The 14,766-nt window shown below is 46.1% G+C and overlaps 2 long non-coding RNA genes across 2 annotated transcripts; one reads left to right on the top strand and one right to left on the bottom strand.

Annotated features, from left to right (window-relative positions):
* Nucleotides 1–331: 331 nt before the first annotated feature.
* LOC140218784 (uncharacterized) lies at nucleotides 332–2,855 on the bottom strand. Its single transcript, XR_011894968.1, has 3 exons — nucleotides 2,526–2,855; nucleotides 1,539–1,677; nucleotides 332–534 (listed from the first exon to the last, which is right to left on the bottom strand). It is a non-coding gene; the product is annotated as an uncharacterized lncRNA (long non-coding RNA).
* A 9,752-nt stretch (nucleotides 2,856–12,607) lies between these two features.
* Nucleotides 12,608–14,275, top strand: LOC126522310 (uncharacterized). The gene is made up of 2 exons (XR_007597389.3): nucleotides 12,608–13,825; nucleotides 13,894–14,275. It is a non-coding gene; the product is annotated as an uncharacterized lncRNA (long non-coding RNA).
* Nucleotides 14,276–14,766: the final 491 nt, after the last annotated feature.

Genomic DNA, 14,766 nt, shown 5'->3' with positions numbered 1-14,766 from the left:
ATCGCCTTATGGTTTAAATTTGGCGCTCTTTCAAGCCAATTTGCCCTCTGGCGGGAGGGTGCAAAACGATTTTCTCCTGAAGTTGGACTTCACCGCCCCTGTCTGACTTTCTTTAACTGCTTTAACGTACCACCAATGTTCCGACTAAGTGCCAAAATGCATATGTTGCTAGAAGGGACAACCCTCTTGTTGTCGTCATTTGAAACTTTTTGACCCTCGCCCTATATTCTGAAATATAAATTAGAAAAAAAAATTTCCCATTGAGTTACACTTGTGCGTTGCTGTGAAGTTCCGAAGGAGAATGTCCAGAATTCCTGGACATGGAAACAATAGTGGCTGCTTTCTGAGGCGAGTAGTGGAGCACCCGATACCTCTGCAGGCATCGGAAGCGGCTCTTGACGACTCCTATGCACCGCTCAACGGCATTTCGCATTGATGCGTGTGCCTCATTATAGCGCCCCTCTGCCGTGAGGCGATTTGGGTGACCAGGCACAGGAGTCATGATCCATGGCTCTAGCGGGTACCCAGAGTCCCCTGTAAAGTGTTGCACGTCAGTGAACGAACGTGGATACATTAAGGCACAATGCAAGAACACAGTCTACGCCAGGGCCCTTTTACAACAGCAGCGGGTCTTGGATTTATTGTTGCAATATCTATCGAACATTGACCTTCCCAGAAAGTTGTAAAGAAAGTTCGACTCATTTTAAAGAAAAGCCCAATTTCACCTGTTGTCTCGGTTGCAAATCTCATTCTCAGGTTAAGTTTGACATGTAATATTTATTTCATACTCGTGGTTTTCTGCTCCGCTCATCCCATTTGCTTCTCCCTAAATGTACATCCTCCACTAAAACTAATTAGCTCTTCTCTCTTCAGAAGTGTTATTTTATAAAACACTTCTAAGGTCTACTCTCGAATATGCTGCCAGTATCTGGGATCCTTACTCTACCTTTCGTACCTCTTCTCGTGGAGGTACCCGAACTCGAGCTACCCGTTTGATCCTTTCTAATCACTCCAGCACCACATGTCGCTGCAACAAAAAAAAATTGCAGACATTGTGACACAAAGAAAAATAGCGCAACTTGCACTATTCTACAACATATACTACACCGATCACTAACGTCGATGCCGAAAGTTTCACGCACACGCTTATTCCTTCGTTCCAAGGACAGTGACCACGAACCAGCTACCCGAGTCCATTGTCACAAACCCTTTTTCATCATACTTGAAAACTGCCATTTCGACGTGTTCTGTAGAATTACACCCCTGCCTGTAACGCTCCACGTGGCATTCAGTGTATTGAAATTAATAAGTAAATAAACAGAATAACATGTCAGCTGTTGTATACATGCTGGTAAAAATATCTGCCTTCTAAGAGAGACATGTTTCTCTCGATAGTCGCTGCAGGTTCATTAGGTACTGCTGCATTCACAACACATTTCTAGCAAATCACGCTTTCTTAAAGCTTGCTAGGATGCAAAACTATTTGACTGTGTATGTTTTACATGTGGAAGAAGCACTGCTACTTTAGGTGCACTTACCAAGCAAGACTTCTCCATGAAGTAACAGGCCACGAGTGAGGCGGCGGCGAAATGCAGAATGCCTCCAAACGAAATAATCGTGGCACGATCCCGGAAACCGTGGGTCAATTGCCAGGATATTCAGCTTTGCATCACACACCTCGTAAGGGAAAGCAAAGAGAAGGTGTCAATGCCACTGCAACAAATATCTGGCACAAACTTTTGCTTACAACACTACTTGCCAATCAGTTACTGTTCAGTCAGCCAACACAATTACAGAAAAGGAGATATCAACATACGCAGTAGGCAGTTGAACTAATCATCAGCATGATAACAATGTCATCTTAACCTACAAATGCAATGATGGCATGTGTACATGTGCTCATGTATGGCGTGCGGTCACAACACAATGTGCAAAATAATTCCTTTGGTTTCTTCCGTCCATATTGTACAAGATTCTGCTAGAGAGTGCCACCTGTGTTTTTTTTTCTTGTTTTTCCAGACAAAGTGCCTATTACAAGCGAAAGAACGCGGAAGTGGCAGCATGTGCCGTATTAACAGCTAGAGCAAATGGGTGTCCACACATTCTCATTCTCCCTCACACCATTTTCATTGATGGGATGCTCCTTTTCACGTTTACAGTCTGTTGGCCACAATGCTTTAGTTTTACGTCGAATAAGAATCACAAGGGCTCGTCTTTTAGGATCGCTCGCAGACGAAGACTCCCTTCACTGCTACGGCGTCTATTCCGGTTTAAGTCGCGCGTAATGTGTTTACATTGTAGCATCGAAAAGGCTATTCAACTGTGATTAGAGAGCACTGAAAAAGTGCGGCCGGGTTCTATTGTCAAGATCAAAGTCGTCATTACACATACAACACAAACGCTACTTTCTCGAATAGGAACGCAAGTATTACCGGCAATTGATGAAAAATAACGAAACGAAGTTTTTTACAACGTGCACTCGCGCAATCACATATCGAAAATATTTGTCAATGAACAATACTCACGACCATGCAGTTGAGGGCGTAATACCCTTTACGGCTCCAGTACGATTCCGTTTCGCCGGGGCCGAGCTTCTTAGGGCGAACGATGGCTATCAGACTCCCGTCCACACATCCTAGAACTCCTGGAATTTTTCCACGGCTAAGAAAGCCTTCCTTGACGGCGGCTTTCTGTTGCGCCGTGGATGGGAATCTAACCCATTCTTTTTCTTTGCCCACAACCGTAATGGCCTTGGCGACGGCTGTAATGATCCGGCTGACCGAAGGCTGCGACAGTGCAATCGCTTCTTCATTCCCGACGCACTGTTGAAAGCTCCCGGTGGCAAAAAAAACCGCAGCGTCGTAGTGTCGACACCACGAAATCTTTGAGGTCCGAGATGTCCTTCCAGCTCATCGCAAAGACGTCACACTATGTCTTTGGAGAGCCTAAAATGCCTTCGAAACTCTTCTTCGGCCATGCCGAACGCGTCGCGTCGTTGTCTTTCGGCACTCGCCAGCAACACAACCAAAGGAGCCGCCATTGCCGTCTCTGTCTCGTCTCGTCTAGGTGCCGGCTCGTCAGCTGGCGCGAGATTAGCCGGCAGCCACGGTTGCCCTAGCAACCCTCGACATCATGCTCGCCCCCGCGCGCGACCCTCGAGAGAACTACTTCTCCGCGGTTCCTCTCCTAGCAGGGAACCGGTTCCTTTCCAGAAGATTGGCAACCTGTGTGACGTCATCAAAATTTGTCGTCCCGCCCACCAGGGATGACGACAACGAAGCGCCGACCAATGGCAACAGCCAAAAGGAACCGGTTCCAAAGGGAACCGCTACAGAATACGGCCCCTGATATCTATATTCAAGCAACTCGTTCAAGTAACTTCCAGAACTCGGTATTCAAGCAATCTTTTGGTGACCATGGTTAGTCTAACCCCCTCAGATATACTTCGACTCACACTTCTAAAGGAAAGATGTATTAAATCAGACCTCTTGTACCTCTATAGGTGGTCAATGGCATTATAGATGGCCCAAAGCTTCTTGATCATGGTCAATTTGTCGTGCGGCGAAAGCATACCATGCCACATTGCGAGTTTCTTGCGCGGCCTTGTTGCATTAATGACTGTCCTATAGGTTGACTCTAAAAAAACATCTAATAGGTATTCTGTCTATATCAGCATATTTCCGAGTTCGTCTCCTGTGCTTTGTACATTTGGACATTATGCATGAATAATGCCATTTTACGTCCGCCTCCTCGTATTCTATCTTTCTATCGTTTACTCTATCTCGAAGTTTTCTGCCTTCCACATTTACCTTTTCCGTACATTATTGTGTGACGTATTACATATTAGGCGAACCAGGACGAAGGCTCCGTAGCAGATCCTGGGCACTATAATGAACATATAATTGATGCATTGAGTCATTCATTATTATTATTACTATTAATATTACTAATATTATTATTATATGACACCCCTTTCAAAACAAGACCATGACATATGTCTCCAAGCTCGTGCTGTAAAGCTTTATTGTTTAATAAATCTCTTAATATGTTTGTACTGCTACCTACTTAGTGCAATTCATTGCGTGGTATTAGTCTGCGCTAGTGAACTTCCAGCCACATTTTCATAGTTTACATAACAATCTTATCTAACGGGATGTTCAAGACTACGTTGAGCTGTACTAGTAAATTGTATTTCTAGGATACTGAAAAAGGCACTTTTCCCGTGCAAGGAGGCCTGTCAAGAAAGAACAGCAGCAGAAATGAAAGATGGGGGGCGAGACCTCGAGGTCCTTTCGCCAGCTCGCTGTGACATCATGATTTACGACGGCGGCTGCTCAGTCCTTATTATTGTCTTAGCGCTCACGATATGGTCACGTAGTAGTGACGGTGAAATAAACTGCAAAACTGTGAAGGACCAAATTAGCGTTCTTATTGGGTGAGCCTGTGCCCTTAAAAATCGGCTACGCTCAAAGAACAAAGAGCGGCGAACACAGTCGGTGATCATCGAAAATGTAACCTGCCAATCAAGCGCGTCGGCTTTAAACATTAACTATCGAAGATTCCGGTGTAATCGCTGGTGCCTACGAGTCTTCCAGAAAGTGCCACAGAATTCGCGTCGCGCATGCAATCCGATTACACAAGCTTCGGTGGCAACAGACAGCACATAGAACCATCGATAACACTCGAGCAACTTCAGATACATGCGGGCGCGTGCCGCGCTGAGCGATAACATTTGTTAGGCGATAAAATGCGGTCACCCGAAAAAGATAAACAAGTACACGTGTCAATGACCCTCTTTAAAAGCATCATTCCGATGCTACAAAGGTAACATGAAAGCGAAAGGCAAAAGGACACTGACTAAACAAAAGTAGCAAAACAAAGAAACAACGTCCAAAGTAAGAAAGTCCAGAAAAAGAAGGTCCTAACTTGAGCTAGGCAAAGTTCGTTAGCGCTGGTAGAACGGCTTAAGTCGCACTGCATGGACTATTTCAGGTTGTGAGAGGCGCCGCTGTTATGGCGAAATGCCGTCTGGCACGACCTCTTACTCTTAGTCGAAGGAAGCAATGCGGCGGATGATGTGCTGTCCAAAATAGCGGCGCAAAACTTTCTCACTAGGTCCTCGACGGCGTATCAGGGTCCAAACCCAAACACGGTCGCCAGGCTCGTACTCCACGTATCATCTTTGACGATTGTAGTGCCAACTATTGGTCCTCTGCTGATTCTTGATGCGTAGGCGGGTGACTTCTCGGGCTACTTCGGTGTGCTGGAGATAAGCCATTACGTCAGTGACATGCGGCAGCATGGCGTCCAGAGTCGAAATCGTGTTCAATACACTTCAATTCGCTTTATTTCTCATAAAGTGAGAAAAAAAAACAAAAAAAAATGATTTCTGGAAAGTTTTTCTTTCCTTAATCCAGCTTGAACGGCGTTATTTGAGTTGTTTCTTGCACTGCCGTGTTTAAGCGAAGGTTACGCACGGCAGGACCGCATACCACGTCTTGTGTTTTACGTCGATGTACATTGCTATGATGTAGTCGTGGGACTCGTTCAGGTGCTCCATAAGACCATTCGTCCGCGGGTGGTACGCAGTTGTCCTCCTGTGGCTGGTCTGGCTGTATTGCAGAATGCCTTGGGTGAGTTCTGCTGTAAAGACCGTTCCTCTGTCGGTGATGAGGACTTCTGGGGCACCATGTCGCAGCAGGATGTTTTCGACGAAGAATATTGCCACTTCGGCTGCGCTATCTTCAGACAGAGTTTTCGTTTCAGCGAAGCGGGTGAAGTAGTCCGTCGCCACAGCGATTCACTTATTTCCGGATGTTGACGTCGAAAAGCGTCCCAACAAATCCATCCAATCTGCTGAAATGGTCGGCAAAGAGGCTCGATCGCCTGTTGTAAGCCCGCTGGCCTTGTCCGTGGTTTCTCGCGTCCTTGACACTCACAGCATGTCTTGATGTAACGGGGGACGTCGGCAGCCAGGCGCGGCCAGTAATACCTTTCCCTGTAGGCTCGATAGCGCCCGGGAGAATCCGAGCGGCCCAGTGGTCGGATCGTCATGTTGGGCATGCAGTAGTTTTGGACGCAGTGCTGAGGGAAGAACAAGCAGGTTGCTGGCACGGAGTGGTGAGAACTTCTTTACGGGTAGGTTGTTTTGGAGCTAAAACGAACAGAATCCTCGCTTAAATGCCCTAAGGGCAACGTCGGTGTTCGCGCCCAAATACTCGACGAGGCTTTTAGCTCCGGCTCTGCTCGTTGCTGTTCCGCGAAGTCTTCCGCGCTTATTATTCTATGGAAGGCGTCATCATCTTTGTGGTCTTGCCGCGGCGGCCAATGCGGGCGCCTGATAGGCAGTCGGCATCAGAGTGTTATCGTCCGGACTTGTAGATTTCAGTGATGTCAAATTCTTTCCGTGTGAAACTGCCCCGCCTGAGGCGTCCTGAAGGGTCCTTTAAATCCGCTAGCCTACAGACCACGTCATGGTCGCTGGCGACATTGAATGGTCTGCCATAGAGGGGCGTAGCCAGGGGGGGGGGGGGGGGGGGGGCTTATGGTGCTTTAGACTCTCCCCCCCGAAATTTTCTCATGCTGTCATGCACCGCCGACAAAAACAACCCCCGGCGCCGGAATCATTCCAGATTTTGTCTAGAATGTATTTTTCAAGCTCGAAAAGACATTTCGGCGCAAAGATTGTGAACTCCGGCTGGATTTCGGGGCAACGCCCATGCACCTGGAGTCATATAACGCAAGGAGCCTCATCCGAGACCAAAGTTTCAAGGGCGTTTTGATGGCGAGCGGGCTCGTTGCGGCATCTCGGAGATGCCGCGCTTTCTACAGAGAGCATGGATGTCAATTCCGAAACTTCATGGGTATAGAGTTCTCATAAACCTTTGATGCGAAAGGTGCACTGACATTTCAAAAGTCATGCTTTAGATTTTATTAATCATTACATTATGGGGTTTTCCGTGCCAAAACCACTTTCTCGTTATGAGGCAAGCCGTAGTGGAGGACTCCGGAAATTTAGGCCACCTGGGGTTCTTTAGCGTGCACTTAAATCTAAGTACACGTTTTTTTTTAGATTTTCAATTCTGCATCTTTGTGGGTTTAATGTTGTCATAAACATTTGACGCCAAAGGTGCATTGACTTTTCTAAAGTCGTACATCGTACAACGAGGCAAGCCAAATCAACACACCATCAGACAAGTTGACAAAGCATGGAGCGAGGTTCGATGAGACCAAGCGTTCTGATGGTTCATTTGTGCCGTCATGTCACAGAAAAGAATATCAACATTTTTTTTCACCTGCACCAAAGCATCCATGTCGAGAAACTATATAAAGCCAGCAAAAGTAACTACGTTCTTATTTCTTTTTTATACTTTGACTTTTATTTACGAGGACACATTGAGCGTCTTCAATTTTCTTGTTCTCACTAACCACGGGCTGCGAGAGCCAGCCAAAGGTCATGCGTTTTTGACGTGTTGTCCTGATAACCACGCGGCGCACTTCGGTGCACCATCGTTTTTATCTGGCCGAGTGGATTTTGGCCTTACAGAGTTTAGGACGCTTTCTGGCTAGCTGGCGAGAAAAAGAAGCAATGGTTGCTCGCCGCCACCACTGCGGGGTCTCGACGGATTGCAACGCGTTCGCTTGAGGCCATCACCTTCATTTCGTTGTTATCGCAACCTCTCCGGAAAGTCTTTTGTCTCGCCAGTGTAGGATAACGAGCAGCATGCATATGGTTCTCTGTGGACCAAGCGTCTCACGTTTTCTTAAATATTTCTTTGGTATCCACATTAGGTGCCCAAATTCGATTGTGGCCACCATGCTCTCCTTTGCGCTTTATTCATTTCGGTGCCCCCGCCCCACAAAAAGAAAAAAAAAAGGTGTGGCGCAGTGAATCGTCGCATGCTGAAAGTTCGATTTTGATACTTCTTATTTGCGTAAAGGAATGCGCCACGGAACTCTTCAGTTGCCGGATACTCTATATTATTGCGATAACGATTATATGGACACTCAAGGCGCATTCCCGTGGTCGCCGTCGTCGTCATTGTCACCGCGCGCCGCATGCTTTATGTGCGAGTGAAAGTGTAGGTGGGGGGGGATGGGGTGAGCAGACGATGGTGGGTCAGTCTTGTGAACGCAACGGAGAAAAGCGGGGAGGAAGCGCGCCGCATGGGAGCGAGTGGAGGGAGGTGGGGAGGGCGGCTTAGGATTCTGTGATCTGTGCATCTGATTACGCAACATGTTTATTTGCTTTGTTTGACGAACTATAGAGGTCTTCAAGCGAACTTTAGCCAGAAATTAAAAATATGTCAATGCACTATAAGACGACGCGACCAAATGCATGTTGGTCCCTTTTGTATGCAGTGTATCATGCTATCTCTGTATTTTGTTTAATTTGATAATTAGTCAAGATTAATTACCCTATTTCTGAAGCAACGAAGCTAGGAAAGAAATTCCAATGAGAATATTACAGAGCGGTTTGCAAAACGATCGAATAAACAGTTTCTGTCTTTATATTAGGTATTAGTGTTTTTCAGCTTGCTGGGGATGCCCACGAAATAAACAAAAATATACACAACGCGACATCCCCGCTTGCGCCTCGTGATATCACTGCTCCCAAGTATTCTGCACACGAACAGCCATAGGTACGCTGCCGCTGAAGAAGCGACAGGGCAGCAACGCAAGCGTTGGCTGTTCGATTTCAGCTAGCAACCGTTATCGCTTGCGCTGCGTAAAGCGATTGACGGACGTGGTGGTGGGGGTAGGTGGTAGTTCCAGAGAGTGATAAACAAACTATCGTGCATCGGCCGTTAGAGCGCGAGCAATTTCGTGATACCTTTTTCCAACGAGCAAAAAGCAGACAGGGTCATTGTCCTAGGAGCTACAAGCGGACAGAGACGGCAGGCTCCAAGAATATTTCAAAGCGGGCACCGGGGTACGCGACCGAGCCGGATGACAATAATCAGTACTTACTAGTCGCTGAAGCAAACCAGAAGCTTCGCAAGAAGCTTCAGTCATAAATAATGAGGTTCGCTCCAACGTTTTGTCCTTCATGGCTGCTAATCCACACGCCGGCATGTTCAGCGTGGCGCACAGCTCGGGGCGTCCAAGTCAACTACCTGAAGGATTTTAAAACAGCTCGACTGCACCCCAATCATCTGCAGTGGCATCAATGCCTGGAGTCAAGGGATCTCCAAAAGAGACTCGACTTTGCGAATTGGATTTTGATTCAGCAGGAGCAGGATTCTCACTTTCTCACCAAGGTACTCTGGACTGACGAGGCGAACTTTTCCCGAAATTGCCAAGTAAATTTCCACAACGCACACTATTGGAGTAAGCAAAATCCCCACTGGCTAGGAATATCTCGCCACCAATATCCGTGGTCTTTTAACGTTTGGTGCGGAATATATGACAGCACAGTCATTGGCCCAGTGTTTTTTAACACTCTGACTGGAAACAGGTATGTGAGTTCCTCAAAGGGCCGGTTGAAGACTTCTGCTGCAACATGCCACTAGCCCGGCTTGACGCAATGTGGTGTCAACGCGACAGGGCCCCAGCCCGCACCTGCAGTCAAGCACGAGCATGGCTTGATGTTGCCTTCCTAGAGCAATAGATAGGGAGAAACGGGCCGGTCTTGACCGGTTGAGGCCGGGTGACCAGCAAGGTCACCCGGCCTCAACCCTCTTGACTTTTTCTTGTAGGGCTATATTAAGGATCACGTATACACGATGATAATGACGACTGCAGAAGCCTTGCATGAGAAGATAATTGCAGTCTGCCACATCATTTACCGACGGTGCTCGAGGCAGCGACAGCAAGCCTTCTCAGAAGACCCCAGTATTTTATCGCTGCAGAAGGTGGCTTCTTCAAGCACTTGCTTGGAAAGCGCATGAAAAATAAACGTCAATTCAGTGAAAGACGGCGTCTGGTAATTTAAGATACTCTTATTCTACCATATTTCAGCCTTCTGAAAACTGTGCTTTTTTTTTAGGGATGGTCAATTTCCTTACAGCTATGCGAAGTGACTGACTTGCTTCCGGAAGCACAAGCGATAACCGCTTCGTTTCATTATCGCTATAACGAACTGTCGTGAGGGGGAGCACATCGCTGGCGTAAATGGGACCGCCAACACCTACGTCGCTGTCCAGTCGCCTTTTAAGTGGCAGCGCGCCTATGGCTGTTTGGGCGGGGAACGTTTGGGAGCAGTGCAATTCCGACGTGCAAGCGGGCATCCCGTACAAAAATGACTGTTGATTAACCATTGATATATTATTGGGCAGTTGTTGAAACAGCGGATTTCAAGAAATTTTCAAGAGCAATTGAGTTCACTCAACCCTTGCACAACAATATTACCGTTGAGTGTTCTCAGTGAACAATTTATTGGGTAATTTGTGTTGATTTTTCTATTTGTTTTTTTGTTGTGTAGCAGTTGAGTCCAGTATACAATAATTAGGACTCGCATATGAAGGCATTCCAAGCATTTATTGCGATGTGTTGCAAACGCATTCCTGTCACTTTGCGGCAGGTAGGTTCTTCTTTCGCCTCGCTTTCCTTAAAAGAAAATAATGTGTGACCGATGGGGTGGAATCGAACGTCGGCCGTCGAGCCCGGTACTCTAACCAATAGGCCACGAGCGCGCGCATACTCCTCTCATTCGAAGGCCAGTAAGCTCTGAAACGCTTGGCGCGTGTGCCGCGTGCCACTTCCTGGTGCTGTCGCTACAGCTGGCGCTTTGAAGCGCCTATCTCCAGAACCGCCCCACTTTCGTAGCCATTTTCGCTACGTAAAAACTGCAACGTTAGACTAGATTCATGACCGCCCAAGTTCATAACGATCTATTTCTTCGCCGGTGTAGAAATGCCATCGTCGTTTTAACACACACTAGATGACATAATCATTGGTACGATCCGAAATGAGCACATTTCGGGGAGCAGAAGAATGCGAAATTCACTTGCAAACACGGTGACTACGCGCATGTGGAGTTCCCCAAAAGTAGACACGGCGGCAGCGCGGCCGGCGATAAGACAGGTGCCGACAGGCAACGACGCTACCTTCGAGCATCGGACGCGCTGTGGGAACGGTAGGATGCAAGCGCGCACACGCTACAGACATACACGGGTAAGGTCTTCGAATTTCCTGCGACGTACCATCTGTCCGTAAAGCAAATATAGTTTTTTATCCAATGTCCATGGTACTAGATATCAAAGAACGAACGCGCTTTGAGATCGCAGCGCGCAGCCGCTATAAACATTGACTTCAAAGAGCTTCGGATTCAGCAACAGCCGCAACAGTATCATAGCTAATCGCTGTATTTGCGGCTGCTCCTGTCTCCATAGAGTTAGTAGAACAACTCTAGAGGAAAAGCTGGGCCGGAAAAGTGGGAACCTCTAGGGCGCCGCCCTGTTGCTACTGGTCAATGTGGCCAGCGCGATTACTATTGAAAGAGCTGAAAACAAGTACAGGTCACCTTATGCTTTGTCATCTAAAAACGCATACCTGATGGCTTTATGAAGGTGGTGCGTTAATATTAAGTTCACAGAAAGCGATCGCTAAGTCCATGACTTATGTAAATAACGATGTACGCATTCATGCAATAAAGGATGACGCGAATTTCGGTTTCGAATCTGTTTTTTTCGATGCGTAGTAGTTTCGTACAGTTTAGGTTTGACATGCGATCGCGCGTCGACATCGCACGTTATGGCACACTCGTGCCTTATGTGCCACCGAAGCCCCGAAGTGCTCTGGCATATACCTTCACATGTGTGTAAACGAATGTATTCCTTGTTGAGAATATCACGCGAGTAGGCAGCTCTTGTGGTGCATCACAATCGTTTCAGAAGCGTCAGAGTAGAGCATCTTTCTACATGCGGAGCGGTGTATTTATTTGCAGGTTTCCCTTCAGTAGGAAATTGCTGGACAGGCGGACCAGCGCACCGGAATTGTACTGGCGAAGCCACAAGCAACTCAAAGAATCTGTTTAATTGTTAAACTTTGAACAATCACACTTTTACAAAGGCTACAGCAGAAAAACAGCCTGATGCCGAGTATTTCTGTGCCACGAAGTAATCAAGAGGCGAGTGCCTAATGCGGACGAAATCGAGTGCATGGAGACTTATAACGACAGAAAGCTGAGCTAGTTGGTAAGGATTCATTATGCAAAACAGAGGTGAGGCGTGCAGACATGACACAAGAGTAGAGAAGTGGGCGGCGCTCGTGTTGTTTGCTTGTAAATACTCTACTCTTGTGTCCTGTCTGCACGCCTCACCTCCGTTTTGCATAACGGGTCCATCAACCCACATATTAATAGCGTAGGTGTTTTATTAACTGTGCAATATTTTCAACACTTCCTTGCATGCCATTTCATGTGGAATATCTTTTCTGGTCACAAATTTGTGCAGCGAATCTATTTGCATGATCGACTCCGGGCCTGTGGGACCGTTCACTTGCACCTGATGCTGAGTCTTTAACATGTATTCATAAACTGCAGATATGTATATCAGATCCCTGCGAGTATTTTCAAAATTCAATTATTTTAGACAACAGGCACATATGCAATACTGACATAATCTCAAATACCACTAAGCAGCTGGGACACATTTTTGTCGACCATACTCTCAGGTAAAATAAGTAGATCATGTGGACAGCTCCAGCTCATTTTCCTTAAATCAGTGTGTACAAGGGGTATGCAAAAATAATTTTTTTCTCGCACACCGATTATTTTGCTATATAAGCAAGATAACCTTCCACATTAGTGTAATGTATCATGTACATCACACTATAATGTGCTCTAATTTACCAAGTGAGATTACTTACTTGTATGGCTCATTCAGCCATATCACACTGCAAGCTGCATTCATCAATCTTCAATTGGATTTTGCAAATGCTTTATGAAACACGTTTCCCTTTTACGCAGATATGCAATGGCAAGCCCTTCTGTGTGTTCCAAAGGTAAAATTTAAGCTCTAAATTAAAGAAGACATTTCTAGTCAGAAACAAGCAAAAATGGCGAATGCAGAGTATCGAAGCCCAAGGTACAGAAATTATGAGAAGTGTCGAGTAATTTTAAGGAAATAGTCGTATTTGAAAATGCGAGACTCTTTAGTGGAGGTCAAGCAAGTCAATATAGGTAGAATACTCTGCAAAATTTTGCGAGTGAGGGGATGTCAAACAATGGGTCAGGAAATGCGTTGTTTTTCTGCAAAACAAAAGCTGATTGCCATTACATAAGTCACTTCAGCATCATGAGACTGCTGCTTGATCAATTCAGAAATAAACCAAAACACAAGACATGCAAAAATAAAGAAACAATATAATGATGCTCTCTCCACATTGGGATAAATAAAAACAAACACATCACATCTAATGTACACATATCAGACAGCTTGTGAAACACTAAAGGAAAAAGTTCAGTTTCGAGCTATGGCGCTTGCCGCATAGATGTCGAGGGGCCTAGCACTAATAGTGATAGTTACCACTGCATTTAGAAATAGAACGCATTCATGCAGACAAGGATGATTCTTTATATTTTTGGCTACCACTTCAAGTGCCTCCACCAAGTGTTACAATGCTGCACGCAGCCATACTAAGGATCTCGCAGCAACACCTGGAGGTAAAAAGCAGAAGCAGTCAAAGTGCTGGTGTGTACTGGACACTATGTTTGAAAACATTAGGCAAGAAGAGTGCAAGAAGCAGACATAACAACTGCATTTATTTCCATAATTCCCCATTTGAATGGCCTTTTCTTTTTGCTTAGACAATGCCTACACCTAGCTACAGCAGCTCCCTCATACAGACTCCACAAGCCAAGAGGCCGTGGAGGCAAATGCAGGTAAGAGGCAAGAAGCAATAGCACTGGTATCGACATTCATCTAATTTCTTTCTTTTTCTTTTGTTTAGGCAGCCAGCACACCCCGAACAGCCACCTTGACTGCGGGCGTGTCACCCTAGTCGCCAAGGAAACATTTGAGGGAAAGCGACAGGCAATGTGAACAGCCACTTCTCCATGTAAACAATACTCTTTCTCTCGGATGACTCCTACGCCTCGCCACGCCAGCACACTTGTGGACAAAGATGCTGCGGAGGCACGTGCAGCTCAGAGGCAAGAAGCAGTGGCACTGGTGTCGACATTCACCCACTTTCATTTTCTTACACTGAGGCAGCCAGCACACCTCGAACAGCCACCTTGAATGCGGGTGTGTCAGTAGATTCCTGTTGTACATATGCTCATAATAAACATCAGTAAACTTGAACTTGATAATAAACTTGAAGGCAAATGGGACATTGATGCATTGTTTTTTTGAACATTTATTGGACACATACAATATATGTTATACTTTGCAGTGCTACAGAGCGTATTTTGAAGCTTCTCCCTATATTTTGCACCTTTAATTACATATGTGTTGTGTGGCCCTCAATGCAGTTCATGTAGCAGCTGCTTTGTCTGTGTATCGCACATTGGCTTAAGCTCGTGACATCCACATACTTCTCTCACATATACAAAATAAAGTTCTATGTAGTCCTCAGTGTTACAAGAAAAAATGAAAGTAAACAATCCGATCGTGGAATTGTGTTTATTACAGTGATTCCTATGGCAGTTACCGACAAGCTGACAACCTGAACTGGTCAATCCGTCCATAGCCTCCTCTATTTTTCAAAAATAAAGGAGGCTATGATCCGTCATGGCAAGGAATTGTATTTATACATAAAAAAGGGGGGGGGGGTATAGAATTAGGGCGGTACGAAATATGTACCAACACCGTTCTCTAGACC

The sequence above is a fragment of the Dermacentor andersoni genome, chromosome 6, assembly GCF_023375885.2.
Source record: "Dermacentor andersoni chromosome 6, qqDerAnde1_hic_scaffold, whole genome shotgun sequence".
Lineage (NCBI taxonomy): Eukaryota > Metazoa > Arthropoda > Arachnida > Ixodida > Ixodidae > Dermacentor > Dermacentor andersoni.
This window is presented reverse-complemented; position numbering and strand designations above follow the sequence as displayed.